The sequence below is a fragment of the Bombus vancouverensis genome, chromosome 7, assembly GCF_051014615.1.
Source record: "Bombus vancouverensis nearcticus chromosome 7, iyBomVanc1_principal, whole genome shotgun sequence".
NCBI lineage: Eukaryota > Metazoa > Arthropoda > Insecta > Hymenoptera > Apidae > Bombus > Bombus vancouverensis.
In genome coordinates, this window is record NC_134917.1 from 15,702,980 (window position 1) to 15,722,162 (window position 19,183).

The 19,183-nt window shown below is 45.0% G+C and overlaps 1 long non-coding RNA gene across 1 annotated transcript in view; it reads left to right on the top strand.

Moving 5' to 3' along the window:
* The first annotated feature begins 15,668 nt into the window (after positions 1–15,668).
* Positions 15,669–19,183, top strand: part of LOC143302907 (uncharacterized) — a 55,066-nt gene continuing 51,551 nt past the window's right edge. The window contains exon 1 of the long non-coding RNA XR_013058771.1: positions 15,669–15,924. This is a non-coding gene — a long non-coding RNA (uncharacterized LOC143302907). The remainder of the gene's footprint in view (positions 15,925–19,183) is intronic.

Consider the following 19,183-nt stretch of genomic DNA (forward strand, 5'->3'; position numbering starts at 1 on the left):
AGGCGAAGATTGTCAGAGATTGCCTATAATCCACGACCAACGGGCGAGGGCAAACGATTGACGTTATTTGTCAATGCGCGGCAATTTCCGTCTCCTTCCCCTCGCTACGGATTCGCGCTACGGAATCATTATCGGCGTAAACTTCTGCTTCCGAAGAGGATGAAGAAAAAGCAGACAAATTTGGTGGGTAATCTTTTTCTTTCAGTAGTCTATCTAGCGTCACCACAGGAAACAAAGAACACGGAAAAACGACAGAAGGGGGCAACTAATGAAAATTGCAGCGGGGAAAATTTGGCACGCCCAACGATCAGACGTCGACCTCTGCGAGTGTCTCCGCGGTAATATCACCGCCAATTAGCCAATTATCGTTACTTTCGGCTCGGTTGTGCAATTCGTTGGCGGGCAAACCGAGCCACGCTTCGGGCAGCGAAAGATTATTTTAGAATTCAACGGTCGACTCTTTATTAGGATTCTAATCCACCCTCTACACCATCCCTGTTGCTCGAGCAATTTTGCCAGAGAATTACCACGAATCGAGGGAGTGAAAATGGGGGAAAATGGTGCTAGGTAAAATGCCTTGTTCTACATTTGGAATCTGAAATATTTAATCCGGAAGGAGGAGAAACCGGATGGTTCGTAAAATATTGTCGTAACGACGCGACGACCAGGGCAGTTTGGAATGATGGGGCGCGTGTCTGTCTTACCGTGTAAATCCGTTCTGTCGTCTCGGTTTGTCTTGAAAGCACGGTAAAACTATCATCGTGGAATTCGGTTCACCGGTGGTACAAGAGATACAGCCGGTCGGCAAGACCAAAGCCTCGGTCATGGATATTGACATTTCATTAAACGAGATTCCTGAGGAACGTGTGTACGTACGTTCAATTTCCGGCTGCTTGCAAAGCGAAACTGGAACTTGTCAAAATGTATGTTGTATAGTTTGGAACGCCGTGCCTTTGTCTACCGGCGTTTGTTGAATACACCCTGTGCATCTTGCACGTGAACCCCCATGTAATTTTGATGAGGCGACGCGATTCTGGGTTTTCTTCTCGGCCCCTTTGATTCCCTCATCATCCGTTATTCCATTTTACCTAACCAACACTACGATCGTCCCTTCGATTTCTTAAGTAGCGTCTTTATGCTTTTGCCTCGTTTTTTAGCAGCATTAGAACTCGATAATTAATTTCACGTTTAAGTTTTTTATCGAGACCATCTAAATTTTACCAAATTCTTCAAATTAACAGCAGGTCGATATTAACGCGCGACGAAAAATTTATTTCTCGTTTTGCGAGCTAATTGCGAAAACTTTTACGAACGTCTACGATCGGATGTCGAAGTCTAATCAAGCGCTAAACGAACGTCAGTAGCTGTATGAACATTTCATCGATCACTTTTTATTAAGCGCTTTACCGATCGCCAGCAAAGGTATTCTCAAAATCTTTTAAAAATATGGGACGTTAAAAATATGGTACGTTCGATCCAAAACGAAATCCGACACGAAACCAAATAATACTTTGTCGCGTTCTCTGGTGAATTTTCTTGTGGAAGATCAACGGTTATGAGTTCGGGAAATGGGCATCGCATTAAAGACGAGGCTTTCCTCTGATATTTATGGCTCGCGATCTATACGTCTGTCTGGAAGCGCGGACCGGCTGGATAACTTGCAGCCCCGATGTTCATGTTGAAAAATCTAGTGAATAAGTAGATGCTAAGCAGTTTCTCGAACTAACTTTAAATGGGGAGCGCCACGTGAAATATTTGTGTAGTACAACGAAATTTATGTTGGCGGACCACGGGATGTAGAGGGATGGCGGATCCTTAAGAAGTTTTATCAAAAGCGTTTTACATTACTTAAACGCCCTTCGAGCCGCTTGATTTCTGCCCCTCTATCGCGGAAAAGATTTCGACCCTAAGTTTCCGTTTTATGCTGCGAGTCTCGTTAAAAATTCGTTAAACACCGCTGCAGTCGATTTTACAGCGAACCTTTCAACAACGTTCTTCTCGCATCTATCGCGCACTAAAGGACGCACCTGTTCTTCCAACGTTTCTATCGAAAGTAGACGAATCGTATTTTCATTTCTAAAAGGAATATCGAGCTTCGTTACAGGCTACTTTAGCTAACTATTGCGAAGAAAGAGAAAAACTTGTCGAGCAAGGCGAGTAACAATAATGCACAGGTTGCCTGTAACAAGACCAGTATAAGAAGTTTCGATGCTAAGTCAACGGTTTCGAGTCTTGAACGAAAAACCCTCGAGGAATCAACGCTCCATCTTTCGATATCAGGTGTATACTTGTATTTGTTCAGTATTAAAACTTAAAACTCTAGAACGAACCGGAGAGTCTCGAGCTTTCCAACTTTCTGTCCTCCTTTCGCTATTTACGCTACGCGTATTTCAACAGCTTTTGTGCGCCAACTCCGGCAACCTCATTGGGTTAGTCAAACATATTTATCACTTACCTTGCCTCGTCTACCCATCTCTATACGTCTCTCTGTACGACGTAAGCATGTACATGTTACTCGGTGGATTCATCGTTTCATGGTTTACCATGATCCTCCTGATCGCACGTTCAAGTCAGTATCCATCGTATTCCTCGCGATTCATCCTCAAGAACGTGTTTCTTTTTATCGAACAAAGTGTAACACGAATAGTCGTGTAATATAGGGTGCGTAGATTAAACGCTTGTAAGTTTACCCCTCATTACTGAAAATCCGCGTTTAATAATAAGCGGAAGTGAGTTGTGTATTTAATATAGACGGAAAATAAACTTTGATAAATAAGACAATATCTAAACTTGGGATAAAATTCCCAGGGAAGTTTTAAACAATTTCTATTAAACAGGCCACTTCGTCGAGGCGAGTGAAGTATACGCTCGGTGTTTCCCAAGCAAACCATCGTGATCGGGTATAATCCAGAGGAAAAACGAATCGCCGATAAATTATCTATATAACTTTCGATCACTATCCCATTACCGGTATAGCACTCGAGGAGCATCGAACGAAGCGGAAGAGAAGGTAGAAACCGGCGGGAGAGAGGACGATCTTTTCACGAGAAACGTCGGTTTCTTAGCGTGGACCGTTCGTCTTACGAGAAAGTCGTGCAAAAGAGGGAACGATTCGTCGAAAGAGGAGGGTCGTAAGCGTCGCGCGAAAAGAGAAAACTTTCTTTGGTGATCCCGACGAATCTCTCTTTTACCATCCCCCTTCTCTCGCTTGCTCTATCCCTTTTCTCCATGTTCCACGATAGAGTCCATAAATTTTAGCAATTTCTGGAGTGCTGCTGCTGCTGCTGCTGCCTGCTCTCCCTCCTCTCGTCTCTTTTCTTTCTCTTTCGTTCTCTCTCTCTCTCTCTCTCCCCCCTCTCTCTTCCTCTTCGTGGCAGCAGCGGCAGGAATAATAACGTGACGACAGAGCCCAATTGTCCCCTAATGCCGCGAAGTTTCTATTCAGAACATCTTTTTGTGCGTTACTACCGGCGGACGTGGGAGTGAAAGTCGTATCTCGCCACGCTGGCTGGAAGGGCAACCTTGCAATTCAGCCGAGCAACGTGGGAGGGTTGCCAACTCCGCTATATGATAATGGCCCGACGATGCTGTGCCTACTCGATCTATAATACGACCCTGTATAGATGTATCTGCAGATTATATATACGATATTTAGAGGTTCTCCCTTTCCCAGTTTCTGATTTCTGCCCGTTCCATCACGCGGAATGCGACCCAACCAACGGGATATAGACGGGAGAACGTACCGAGACGGGGATAGGTAAATCAGCGAGGTAAACGCGATGGCCAATTACGCTTAGTAACATTCCCAATGAAATGTTCCGCGGAAAGTGAATTTCATTTACATTTTACGACGATACAAGATTCTATTGCGAATACCGAGATCGATTTCACGCGCAGATTAATTTATTCGAAATTAATATTGCATCATCAATATTGTATAGTTTCCATGGTAAAATATTAATCCTCTAATTTATCCTCTAATTAATGAACGTTTCCTCTGTTGAAATCCGAGGAATACAAAAATTGAAATAATCCTATAGAATCCCGAATGTTGAACATTTTGATATTTAATTATATTTATAATAGAAGACTATAGGTGGAGAAGATAATAAGCCACCGTATCTATGTTTTACAAGGAAGTAGTTTTAAAATCCAGTATACATCGTCCATTAAAATTGAAAAAGTCAGCAAAAATCTACTTATCGTATTTTCCTCCCGTGATTTTCGTTTATAATTTCCACTGGTGTCACTTTCACGGTAAAACTGTCTCGATGAAATGTTAATGGAAAAACGCAGATAGGGGTGGTAATATCCTCCGCCGAAATCGTTGACATGTTTCTGAAAGGTGGGACGAGACAGTCACCTGCCAGGACGCGGCGAGCCACGGCTATAGAAAAACCATGTCACGGCCGTGGCCAGAGAGGAAGTCACGTGGCAAGATAAACACACCCCAGGACCGGCGAACGGAGAACCACGTTACATTTCCGGTACGGCGACAATTCGACGCATCCTACGTACCAGCTTTTCATTGTTATGTATCTGGACAACCGCTCGGTCTGACCGATACGGGAAACATGAAACAGAGCGCCGCGGGGTGTCTGGCTCAAAAAGGAAGCCACTGAATGAAATCTCGGCAGAGGAGAAGACTGAGAAAGGGAAAGGAAAGTCCGTGGTGGTTCGTTGCTGTCAGTATTGCCCATTCCGATACCTTCAACTTTAATTTATCAATCAAACCAAGTGGAATATTGGTCGGGCCGATAGCTCGAAAATTATTTGGAAAATTATTTATTGTATGAAATAAATAGTTTATTTATTAGTCGGTTGATTACACCCATTAGCGATGCTTTTGTGTATTACCTTCGCGATGATAGATAATTCTTACCGTTTATAATACCTAAAATTATACCATAGTAAAATAAAGAATAGAATTTCTCTCTTCTCGAAATAAAATAATATTCTCGTGGACGATGACATCATGCTCGATTATAAACGAGATGAATATTTCGTAACTCTGCTTTATATCCGATCTTTCTTTTTTCGGAAATCTATTATACTTTGCTGAAGCAGCGCGACGGTCAAGCCGATTAAAAATATTCAAAGTGACACTTGCCAACTGGGGCAAGAAATTGCACAGTAGCGTTCGTCCACACGAGAATTCGCTACGTTTCCGATAGAGTGACGCGACGGTTTGACGCATCACTTTGCCGCAACGTTCCTGGATTTTTATTGTTGTGTATCCTTTCGGGGCCGATACGCGAAACACAGAACGAATCGCTGCGGGGTATCCGTGTCGGAAAGGAAGCCGGTGAACCAGATCCGTAGCAAAAGAGAGAAAGGGAAAGAAACGGATACATGGCGGTGAAAAAAAGAAGCAGGGAGTGGGAAACGAAGAATGCAAAGGGGAACTAATCGGAAATCGAAGCGGCGTTCGCATCCCTAACGAGTCTGCTTTTAATAACTCGCTCGAAAATCAACGAAAATTCGTCCGCCACGCGCGTTCCGCTCTTTACTTTAACAAACTCGCTGGTTCGCTTTTTCCATTTCTATCTGCCCCTCTTTCTGATGCACAAATATAACACAGAACCATATGCATATATAGGTATATCAGATGTAATCTTACGAGCATTCTGGCAAATTAAAAAATCCAAAGATCGACATGGAACATCGAATATCGTATAAAGCTCACAGATGAAAAACACGGTAAGTCCATTTCCTGTCTTTTATAGAACAGCAATTCCGAAATTCGATACGTTGTCAACTAATTCTACGTCAAAACAATATCCGTGTTTTATTTTGCCATTATTGCCTTTTTTAAGCATTTCATCTCAAAATACCTCTTTTAGCCGCTAAATGACATAAAAATCGAAACGTCGACATGAATGACTTGTCGTATCATTCGCGTATGATCTTCACGTACACTGTCTACGAACGATCTATATAAACAAAGTTCCCTCGTTGGGCCACATTGATCGTCGAGTCTTATTGTCGCGCACCTTGATGAACCATGTACGCGTAGGAAGCGAGAACAAAGCTCCGCAGGCGGTCCAGGTTGAAGTGGAAGCCCTTTGAAGAACAAAACGAAGGACACCCTTGGAACGAGGGAAGCAGAGATTACAAGACAGAGAAATAGAAACAGCGAAGGATAGAGAAAGTCGACTACCGAATCAACGTTTATCTCCCCAACGAGTCGGCTTTTAATAGGCTGTTCGAAAACTGTGCGAAATAATCTGAAGCTGCCGGTCTCTGCGGACAGAGGCGGTGGAACAGAGACGGATAGTGTCGGAGTACGAAGGGCAGAAGGCAATACACGCTCGATGACTGTTACGGTGGTAGTAATTGTACCGATGCCGGTGGTTGTGTGGGCTTTAGGAACAGCAACGAGGGGTGGCCAAGCCCCAACTACAATACCTTACGGTTCAGCGCACTCTCGGCTCGGGATCATCGAGTTTGAATCCGAACGCGGTGCTCTCGTGGACGATGGCGGTGGTGACGGTGAGCCCAGTTCCGGCCATGGGGAACCCTTCGCGGCTCTGTTTAAACTAGACACGTGGCTCCGTTTACGTTTCGAGGGTGTAGATACGCGCACGCATGCGTGCGTTTCACACTGCTAACCGTGTGCGTGCACGCGCGTTTCGTTGGTCCTTTGAAAACCGAAATCAAATACATTTATTTGAGCGGAGCGGGACCGGCCACGGGATCGTCCCATTGTTGGCCGCTGTCAGCCTGGAAGAGATGGCGCGACTTTATTGGCCGTTTAACAATCGGAGGGCTCGAAATTCGACCGCGCCACGGGATTTCGGAGCTGACGCTTTCGTGATTAAGATTCTGAGTCGCCGAGATTACGCGAATCACCCTCTGCCTCCCTCCAGCGTTTCTGGCGTTTCGCGTTGGGAACGATGCAGTTTGTTATTGTCTGGTTTGTGCGATACGTTTGATCCGCTCTGTCGGGTGTTTCGTTGTGGTGTGACTGTAGCTACGGATAGAGAAGTCGACGAATCGTGAATGAAAGAGTCTTGTAAATTGCGTGTAGGGTTATCGCAAAAGGAAAGGAAAAAAGTTTGGTCGAAAAGACGCAAAAGGTAGATGGCACACGGAGGTTAAAGTTTCTATTACGTTAAAAAGAAGATTATACCGGGATTTAATTCCGACAGAATGGTGCACTCGAATTAAACGTCCCGGAAGTCATCGTGGAGCACACTTAAGCACGAGGAGGCCAGCAGTCGTAACGCCGGTATCTAGCAAATAAAATACCGTAGTCGGTCTTCTCTTTATTCCGGCCGGCTGTAAATATGCAAATTGTCAGAACTACCGTCCTTCTTTGTCTAAAGGATCCGAACCGGCGTCGGACGTTGTCGGTTGCGGGGGTGGCACGGCCGATGAGATTCAATTTACTTCCACCAAAATGGTGTACGCGATAATACACTTTGGATGCGCGGCTACCCTCCACTATATTATTGCCTTCGTAATAACGTGACAGTAATTTGTATGCAAAATCATCTCCCTCAGCTATCCGGCCGTGTAAACGTTTCGCCCCGGCAAGTTTTCTTTGTTTGCACGCCGAACTATCTTCGAAACTTGATAAATCGACGATTCCGTTTAAGATACTTCGGTCCTTCGTCTCTCTCTCTCTCTCTCTCTCTCTCTCTCTCTCTCGCGTGCTACACGCGCCTATCTTCCACTGTGTATGTTCGTGCGGTTATCGATGCAACGTGGTTAAACGAGACAGCTGAAATCTGGGACGCGACTAGAAATTACTTGGCAAGCGCAATTCCAACGCGGTTTTTGCTACGGGCCACGGAAATATGTCACCATCGGTACACGAAATTTCAGCATACTGCAACGTGAATATATACGCTGTATTCTCTATACGTGTAACCTCTTTGCTCGTTTCGAACGCTTTCAAGAAGATGACTTCTTCTTTGGTTCTAATTCGGTATTCCAGCAAATTCTTCTAAATAAAGTTCGTTCTGTTTCGTTTTATTTCTGTCAAATAAAGTTCATCTTGTTCGCGTTATAAACGCTATACTGCTTTAAAGTAGCTTTGGAAATGATGGATTTTATTCCAGTCTATTGGATTAAAACGTTCGTTCGCAAAAATTGCAGCGGCGATATCAGTTTCGAATATTTGACAGTTTTCAGCGATTCTCGCAGCTCGCTTTATCGGGTGCGTCCATCTGTCTGGCGGGATCGGAGGCGGCAAACTCGGTTGGAACTCGGGTAATATACCGCTATCATCGGTCTCGAGCCGGGGAAACAAATGCCGCGAGAAGAGGCGGGTCGGAAAACAGGCAAGAATATAGCGTGGACGAGAAAGGCCGCGAAAATTTATTTCAACCATCCAATTGTATTTTCCTAAGTGGAGGCTCGTGCTCCATCGATAGCTCATCCAGACGAGCTTTCTCTTACCTCGGTTAACCGAGTGATGGATGTCGATCTCTTCCCAATTCCTGTACCATGTATCGACCCTTTGCTTTATGCGAATAGCGGAAAATAGCAATAGAGAGACGGTAAAAGGTTACGCGCTCGCGATCACGTTCGTGTACGACTCGAAGGAAGAGCACAGAGCAGCACAAATAAATCTACCGTGGTCGATCTCATGAAGTCCTTCCTCAACAAGATTCCTTCGGCCCGTCCAGGATCGAGGGAATACATGCAAAAGGGGGAAAGCGAATGGAAAAGTATCCTTCTGGACTACTCTCCCGGGTACTCGCGATAAAAGGTTTCCCTCTATTGCTACTTTTGTGTAATTCCACCCCATGTATCTGCGGTTTCTACTTTCAACCAACTATCCTCTTGCTATCTCGTTCGAAAGGAGATTTACGTCCCGAACGTTCTTATTTAAATTGTGATACCGGCATGTGGGAGGGACCAGGGTATTATTGTTATATTTTTACTCCGTGTGGAAACCAAGGTTTACTATCCGTTGGGCTAAAACGTGACCAACTTTTAAATGTTAATGAATCACCGTATATATTTTGGTATATTGTAGCTTGCCAGTTGCGTACAGTTCATATACAGCACCGCTCGTAATTCGAACGATACACTTATTATAATTTGTTTCATTTTTACTATGAAGGTTAAGCAAGAATTTGATTGCTATCATTATTATCAGACTGTAAATATTTATGTAAATTCCTATTTTTATGAATACAATGGAACAAAATTCTATAGTTAGAAAGATTCTTTATGGGAACAACAGCAATAACCGTCCTGATTGTACCGTTGGTCAAAAATTATACACGTCTTTCTAAAAATTGATCCAGAAGTATCGATCATCTTTCATTCTCTAGTTCTGATCTACGCTTCTTCAAATTCAAGTATATCCTCAAAATTTTAGATTGTTTAAATTGAGAATGTCGATTAATCGCACGTTCAGTAGCTATTACGTCTCATCCCTTTATCTTTTTTCCTGCCTAATTCAAATGTACTGTAGAATTTCGTGTCTCGTGTCGTTTCATCCTTGTCGTGGTCGTGGTCGAATGCAAATACTAGCTTCTGAATTTGTATTTGTTCCAATTAATTCGAAGCACCGTCCAACCGAGTATTTTTCGCCGACCACGGTATCGTCTTCCGTGAACTTCATTAACATAGAAACTGTAGTTTTCTTGTATGTAGAATGCGCCACGAATTCCACGGTTGGTTTGTTTTACGATCTCTAGCGTGCCGTCAAAGCACTTTGTGGTGTAGTTCCTAGTCTCAAACATGATACCATTCAAATAAGTAAAAATATAGATACTAAATAGGAGACGATAAAACAAACTGACTTTTTCTTAACAGTGATAAGTCATGGTAAAACACGAACTGAAGATACAAACGAATCATGCGACATTTTCGCACCTTTTGTCGTCATGTTTCTAGGGACGATACAGCAGACTATTGATAATAGAAGTTCTTTGGGGAGGAAACACTCGTTCCATTCGCTAATGTACATCCACGACGGGTATTCTGCGTAATAACTTGGCACCACAACCGTCACGGTACATTTTTGTGTATTTTTCATACAGAGAGAAGAGAAGAAGACGGTCGACGTCCCATCAGCCTCGATCTAAGATTATCGGATGAAACTGAATACGCAAACGCAGCGTTATCAAAAACGTCGGAAACCAGGCGTTACGTAGCGCACAGCGATAAATAAAACGGGCGATTTCAGCGAGACTTCGGGAATGAAAGTGAAAATGCGGTTTCAACGAATTATCTCGTATTCCAAATTAACACTGCCGTCTTCTCTGTCGCGATACCAACGAAGATTATTACGGTTCCATCTTCGTTCGTTATAATTGCTTTGACCGCTATTCCTAGATCGATACGCGCATAAATTATATTCGAATATAAGCAGCACGTGTTTATTAGAAAGTGTTGTTGGTGGATTTCAATTACAATTTTTAGTAGAATCTAACAATTCTGTCTTTCGGTCCCAAGGCCAGAAACACGTTCTTAATATGTCACAGCACAGAAATAAGTCAGTCACACTTTAACCCGACGATATGAGAATATTGCAACCACAACTATTAGCTATGCTTTCGCTATTTCCTATGTTTTATTTTCAAATTCGTATGAACATAGGTGAGAAAAATGGGTCTTGAATAGAGATTTGTCTCAGCCATGAAATGTTGTATTCGACATACTTCTAAATATTACATTCTATACATTTCGTATTGCCACAGTCCACAACCGAAATATCTTCATCAATCACGTATATTTAATTCACCAAATTCATCACGAACCGGAAGAAGCTGATCGAGTAAAGTGTCAGAGTCTAAAATTCCAGCGTCTATTCAGAGAATAGAAAGGCACGATAGGAGAGTCTGAATAGCTGGAGAACGATGGAACACGACGTCAGCGCTTCGATGGCCTCTTCGAGACGGGAATCTCCTTCGGTGGCAACGCGATTTCGCGAGAAATGGACTCACTGGCTTTTTGAAACGGTCAATTCAAACGATGAGCACCGCTATACGCGCAGATAGAAATCGAGATATGGAAGGAAACGGCGACCATGTAAGGAACACACCGTGAACGGTTTCACGTGTGCACGGGGGGTAAAGGAAACAGATGTGTAGGGGTATCCCTTTTGTGAATACGAGGCAGTCAATATTCTCTGGAGATTCGGTTGATCAGCTCTATCCTAGAGGTCGAATACCGTTGTACCAGGGGATGCGTTGATCGCGGCATTCGCAACCCCCTATGGTTCTTGCACCCTCTCGGAATCCTGCAAACGGTAAACGCGAATAAAAAAAAAAAAAAAAGAAAAAAGAGAAGTGGAAGAAGATAGAAAGGGGGAAAAAATAGACGAGTCGTTGCGTCGAATCGCGACGAGGAAATTTTTGCCTGTGTTCCGCCCCTCGACAGTGTCATTGGCAATACTGTCGAGAAGAATATGCCGGTGAATCGGGTCGTAATAAGGGGCGGCAGTCTCGAGAGATTCGATTGATCGGTTGTTCTGGAGACCGAGAACCCTTGCGCAAGGGTTTGCTAATCGCGTATCGAGACTTCAATCTCTGGTATGGCTCTATAAAGCGAGTGGATCGCGGGGAGAATAAGAAATAATAACCGCCGTTATCGGAACATCCGCATAGCCTCGACATTAACTTTCAATTGGGAATTTCCGTAAAAGTACTCCGTTCTACGATTCCAAGATTCCTTCTTCGCTGTCGCGCGATTTACGAAGGTACGAGAAGGTACCGAAGGTGACGAAAAAAAAAAAAAAAAAAAAAAAAATAGTAGAAAAAGGATGAAAGATGAAAGAAGAAGACGTCGTCGTGCTTTTAAAATCATTCAGAGGAATTCGTTCTACAAAGGAACGATGTATCGTTGAAGGTACGCGGTTCTTCTGACTCCGCGAACGAGGGATATTTAATTCTCTGAATCCGACGAATAGTCCAGAGAAAAAGAGAGAGAGAGAGGTAGCTGCGCGAGTCTCCAGCAGCACGAAGGAGGAAAAAGTGCTGCTAAGTACCGTCTAAGGATTGTCAATAGCCTTGTCCTTCCACGTGTTCCGACGTAGCTCGTCCCGCATGGACGTCACTTTCGAACGGTAAGAAGGAGAAAGCGGAGGAAAAGATCAAAAGCGTGGTGAACCTCGCCTCGCGTCTCCTCGCTAAATACGCGAGCGAGAGAATGGGTAGCGAACGCGCGCAGGAAAGCATCGTCATCGAGAATAAGGAGAACGTTCGACTCAAAGAAACGATGAAATCTCGTATCTGTCTGGTTTCGATTAATCAGCGTTTCGCCCTTCGGTCTTAATATTCCAGGTCGAGCGTTTCCTTCGGTTACATTTATAGATCGATCGTTGAATGTACTACGCTTTCCCCGACGAGGATCTTGAAAATATCGGAGACTAATTGGCGATGTTTTCGTGCCGATTCGTCCGCCATGAAAAACGCTTTACCCGACGATTCTTTCGAACGAGAACGGACGTTCCGTTAAATATAGAGAAGCTTTCTCCTCCCTGCCACTCTTCACCAGCATAATATCGTTTATTAACAAAGAGAGAAACGTACAAACAGCATCAAACGATCAGCCAACGAACGGACTACTCGTTCGTGTTCCACGAAACGAGCAAACAATTTATCGTTCGGTGGAATCTCGTGGCCACGTTTCTTCCAATAACAAGGCCTCCAGTGCTTCCAGATTTAGACGTCGGCGAGAAAGAGGAGTACCGAGGATGGGAGGGGGGAGGGGGTAAGCTTGACGAGAAAAATGGAAAGAAAATATCGTGATGAAGGGTGCCAGCCCCTCCACGCCGATCGATTACCCCGTCGTTTACCTACACCCTTTGCCTCTGTCGCCTTTCTCGTCGCATTAATGAAAGGATCTTCGGTTATTGTATTCATCTATCCGTCCCTCTTTCTTTCATCCTGCTTCCTAGCCCTCTTTCTTTTCCTTTCGGTCTCTCGCTCTCTTTCGACTAACCCCACGAAACACTGTAGATAGGAACGCGTAAACAGAATCGGAAGGCGCACAGGTGCGCGGATCCTCGCACAAACGTTCGCACATGCAAGCAATCCCCTGCCACCCCCCGTTAGCGAATCAATGAAGTCGCTGCGCGTGCGCCTGCAACGCTATATCGTTTGCCACAACGATATCGTTTTCCATCGGCTTTAATGCACGCGCGTTTCTCCACAGGACCTCGATACGACGTCGTGTACTCCGATCTTGCGAATACACTCATCGTGGAACGATTCACCCATCCAATACAATATATCGGTCGTCCGTTGCCCACCACCGCCACAACCACCTTTCCCGATACGTCAACTTTTCTCGCGAACACTGGCCAATCGTAGTCGGAATGATCGATTGCCAGGTGCGTGCGCGAACCTCCACGTTACTGGACCTTTCCCCGATGCTATTACGCAACCGATTGATAAAACGATTGCTCCTATGCCGATGATAAATGATAATGAAACGGCGGAGCGATAACGGGCTTTTCTTTCCACCGTATCCTCGTGAAGAAGTAGCAGACCCACCGTTTTCGAAGTTAGATTAGCCGAACGTTTTATCGATAGGTTATTTCCAAAGAAATATGGAAACGTCGAATGGTCGATCGTTAAATCGAAATAGCTCGCGACTCGTTTTAAGGTATTCGTGATTTCACCACTGATTCGAAACGTATTCGTTCGACCACTGTAATCTCCCGTCACCGTATTAGACAGCGAATGGCTGAACGCTAAAAACAAAAATGCAATTTCTCGTTACGCTGAGGGCACGAGTAGAGTTGCTCTCTGTTCGAGGCAGTCCGTAATCACGGGAGCGCGGGACACGGGGCCACCTAACGGTCTAATTTAATAATCCCAGGCTGGAGGGCGTAGAGCCACGTGTTCGCGTTTATCCACGGAAGTATTCCATTGGATTCGCATGATAGGTAGTGGCCCAGGGCGCGGAACGAAACGACCCGTGTCCTGTTCCCCTTTGCCACCGCCATGGAACTCAAGGCTAAACGAACCGCTACCTTAGACGAAACAATTTCACGTGCTTATTTTCTGCCCGTAAATTGACTCCTGCACACAACTCGTGGCAGCCGAGGTTGGTATGCTTTCGTTGGCGATACGCGGCAACCCTGGCAACACGCTGCGGGGGAGAGAACCACCGAAAGAGAGAGAAGGAACGAGGTAAAAGAGGAAAAGGAAAATGGGTAACGTCCGTACGAATCGTGCACACAGGCTACGTGTATCCCCCGTTCGTTTCATTCCTCGGCGAATCGTGCCGGGAGATTACTCGATCTTTTATGCCTCAATTATCATACCGAGCCATTATTAAACTCGCGTCCGAGCTACGTATGTACCTACTGGTCTTGTTCGTTTCGTTGGGAAACATTCGCTAGCGAAGGTACGCTTTGAATCCGCCTGCGAGCTACTGTATTCGCGTTGTAACACGCGTTGATGATGAAACAGATTGAACGTGCGTGGTTAGAGTGGGCACAGAAATCGATGAAACGTACGAATAGATGTACGTCGAAGAATGGTACTAGCTTCTTTCGATGCTTCCAAGGTACGATATTCTTTAACGGTAAAATTATAAATATCTTCGCTCGTGACAAAGGTAGAATATTTATTTTCATATCTACGCCCTCGCTATATATGCACCCCCGCTTAAAAGCCTTAACACGGTTATTATATTTATTTCAAAGACCTTGGACCTGTATAATATTTACGTATATCAATTCGATCGCCTACATCATCACCTTTTGTTTGAATCCAATAAGTTAGCGAAAGTTTGCGGTCCGGAGGTCCGAAAATGAACCTAAATCCAGCACAATCATCATCTATAACATCGACAGAACTGACTGCAACATTGTTTGCTCACAGGTCAGATCGTTTTTTGTATCGAGCACGATCCATAATAACAGAACGGCGCGCAGATAGACCCATTCGGCGTTGGGTTCGCGTAACGGACAATGATGCGTCCTTTGCATGTCGGCATTCGTGTTAAGACTCGAGGCCTGGCCAAATGACCAGCCATAAAGGTTATAATGAGCCTGGCCCCGTATACTACTTGATCGGACCATCGTGCACACGGTTGGCACTCGTCGTCGTTCCCCGTTCCCCGTTCCCCGTTCTTCCCTTACCGCGTTCCTTCCCCCTTTTCCTGCGTTCGCCTCGCCATCCGTCGTCTCTCGTCCTCTTTTCGCCCGACGCCGGTCCATCCTACCGCTCTCGCCGGTTGCTCTTCTCCACGCTGTGTGCGTCGTCTTCTTCGATACAAACTCCGAGGCCAGGTACAGTTGAGATAATCAAAAGGCGTCCCGCATTCGGCGCAACTTCTGGAATTCGCGTCGGTGCATTGTATTCTCGCCATTATCCGCCACGAAAACTTGGCAGAGATGAAACTGCGTTCCTGTCTCCCTCGTCCTCGCATCGTCTCCGACTCTGTACCGTACTTCCCTCCCCTGTCTCTCTGCCTTCAGCCGTTCTTCCTGCCACGAGGGCAGGAAGTTCTCCCACCCTGTCTTCCTTCCTCTTTCCGCGAGATTCCTTCCTTCTTTGTCCCTCGTCGCCTTCGATCTTCTCTTTTTGATACCCGAGCTTCTCACGTGTCCCACGCGAGTAAATAATGAATTCCTGGCTGAGCTTTAACTTCCGAGACGACAGGTCTATTTATGAAACAGGACTTTTTTTGTCGAATTTCAGAGCGTCGCCTGGGACTGTTGGAAAGGACTGCGATAAAAGATTGTACCTAATAACGCGTGAAATTTCTATTTTACACGTTTTCCAGCGAGAGAAGTTGAAATTCATGATCATCTGCATCGAGACTTCGGAACAAGGTTATCGCGCCACAGGTGAGAACGCGATCGCAAGAAATCTGCGGTTCGCGGTTCCGCGACATTGGCGCGTTTACGTCACGCACTGCACAGGATGAAGTCGTGGATGTGAAGGAGGAGCAACGAAGTAGAGGAACAAGCGAGAGTCCGAGGGAGAGACAAACGCGAAGGTAAGAAGGAAAGAGAAAAGAGAAGAAGGGAGACCAGTCGTCGTCCCATGGCGCGCGATCTACGGAACGTTTCATTTTTTTCTTCGCTTTTCATTCCTGCCCTTCCCTTTCCATCGTTCCCTACGTTTTCCCCTATCATCCTTCTTCCCCTCTTCCTTCGTTCCTCTTCGTCTTCGTCGACACGGTTGCTGCACGCGTGTACGTACGCGTGTGCTCCGTCTTCTTCGTTCGCCGACTCTCCACTGTTCGCCTCTTTCTTCCCGCTGCTTCTTCTCTCGTGCTTCTCGCTTTTTCCCCGCGTTCACCTTCTCCTTCACCGCCGTCGTACGTTCGTACATGTACCTGTCCATTCTTTTGTCAAATCTCCGCTCGCTTCTTCGGGCCACGTAGCCCACGCTGGTACGAAACGCGGACGTAACGGACGCACAGTGATGGTGGTACAGGTGAAAATGGCGAATGACTCCTTCATCCTTCTTTTTTACCCTCTTTGCCAATTCTTCCATCTCCTATTCTTCGTGTTTCCCCTTCCAAACGCGTACCGTCTTCTCTTTTCGCGAAGAAAGATACCGTGGAATTACGATGAGCGTAAAGTTACGGCTAATGAAGTTGCAGTTCGACCGTTTTACCATTCACCGATTCCAGTCGAGGCCCAAACGTGCGGGCAACGCGCCCTTCCGCTCGCGCGGAAGAGAGTCGGGTTGGTCGATCGCGCGGCAGATTTATTTGGCCCATGCCGACCCTTTTGTATCGGCATACTTAAGAGCCGCGGGATGAAACGAGAGGAGAAACTGCAAGGGGAAGCTTACTACTACGCGTCCCAGTAATTTAGCTTTCGCGTATTTCGCGATAATGGAAAGTGGATCGGCGATATCGAGCAGGTACCGAAACCTTCTCTTCTTCTTCCTCGTGTTTGACCACGTCGCGGAATTCAATCTCTCTCGTTGTCGCCCGTGATATCATTCCTCGCCGTCGTACTTAATTCGCGTTTATATTTAAGGCGAACATATGGCTCTCGGAAATTCCTCTCTTTCAGAGATATTCTACTTTTTTATCTTAATTGTGTTAGGACAGAGATATTCGTAAATCATCCACGAGAATTGATCTGAATTCCATACGAAGGGACCGAAGAAATGTCCCGTATATTTACTGAATTGCTTCCTGAGGAGCTTATGCTTAGAAAGCTACGCGACATATGTTGATCCGTGATAAATTCAGTGGATTGAAACGACCGACGGAGAAAGTACCGCTATTTAAAAAGATCCACGGAAAAATACAATTCCTCTCGGCCAACACATTCGAAGTGTCAAGCTAAATAAAACACACAGCGGCGTACTTCGTAAAAAGAAAACGACCGTTCCACTTTCCCGATGATTCAGCTGGAAAGCAAACTCCGGTAAGGAGGCGCAATCTTCGATGATCGTAAAGGCGATACGTGGAAACTGACACTCGTTGGATCGTGGAAAATATCCATAGACTGTGGTTTGAATACCACGAGACGATGGAAGCCTGTTAAGGATACTTTCGTTTACGCGGCACAATCGTAAACGAGGGTCGAACATCTGCGTGGCGACGTGCCAATTCTATGCGGCCAATTTCGCGGGTATAATCGTCGCCGGTGCTTCGCGTCGATCGTAAGGAACTTTGTAACGTCTGCAGGAAGCGAACAGCCTCGATATCTCGTCAATTAAGACGCCAACTTCGCCATCGATGGTCATGGTGAATGATCGAAGTTCGAACTTCTTTCGTTTCGATTCGTGGGACAACGTCTCGATTCGCGAGTGTTTCAAATTCTTTCGCGTTTTTAATATTCGACAACCCTTCGTCGTTGTTTCATTAAAAAACACTTATATTTAAAAATTACTCCAATTTTAAACTTTACAAGGAAGAAATAAACGAAAGATTTCAACTGTCCCGCGCGACACGTATGACACGCTACAAACGAATATTTAGTGTACATATTTTGGGCTATTAGTTTATCATATTACCGTATTTTCCGCGAATTTTGTTTCGCGAAATGTCCGATATTCTTCGATAATTAGAAAATATTGTTGACATAATATTCCACCGAGAGGAGTTTTATTCGCAACATACATATTAGGTCACCCGTATTGGCTAACGAGATGAAAATAACGCGAGCTCCTGCTCGTTGAATTATCCATGAAGTTCCTCCGTTTCAACGACAAGCGAGTGAAATTCGCGCACCTTGCAACAACGCTGTGATTTCAGGCGAAAGACGAGAGCCACTTAAACAGCCGTGTTCTTAAGTCACGTTGCTTTTCTTAGTGTGCGTGTACACGTGTAAACGCGCGCGTTTATTGTCCTGCCGGGCGTTGTTACGAACTACGCAACAAGGCTTCGGTTTATCGCAGCCGAGGGATGTTTTCTCCCCCTCGTCATACTTACTAGCTACCTTTCGTAGTGAACACAGTCCCTTCGGTATCGATCGAACGAACCGGCTTTGATTAATTACATTATGTAGCGCGCGATGTTCGAGCGGAAATATTGAACGATACTTCTCGCGATTGTTACTTGCACGATTCACGCAAGAAGCGCTTACATCGTACTGCGACGTGTCTACTAATTATCTCAAGCATCGTTACAACGAAATTACATTGCCAGCCACAAGCGTTAATATACCGTTTGGAAAACCAACAAATTTTTCTTTATTTCGTATTTCACATCGTACGTGACGTGAACGATGTAACAGATTTATAATTGTACATTTCGTAATTTCTACCAACTATTAGCAGATGTTCCGACACTTACGACCGACAGTGTATCTTTCAGCACAAATTTCACAACTCTGTTCAACATATCCCACCTTTCCCTCTATGACGAAACCTTAATCCTCGACTGTTCTGAAGTAATAAATAACGAATTAATTGGCAAACAGCTCGGCCAACAATTAATCTTGCATTGTACTTTATCTGTGAAAAAATGAAAAACGTATGCAGCAGAGAAAACACATCTGTTATATCTGTCAGCGATTTGATCCACGCTACATCAGACGAGGGTTAAACCTTTACATATTGAAATAGGACTCTATCAACTTTGACGTTGTCCCGTGTACGGTTCTTCTACATTCATTATAAAACGCGGTTTAAACTTAAAAATAAGCGAACCGGAAGGAGGAGGATCGTAATTAATATAGTCACATGCCAATTAATTAAGCAGCGTCTTTCGAAGCAGACGAGACTCGAAGAAACATCGGTGACAAACGGTCGGTTCTTCGCGTCGAGGAAGTCGTTCTCGGAAATAA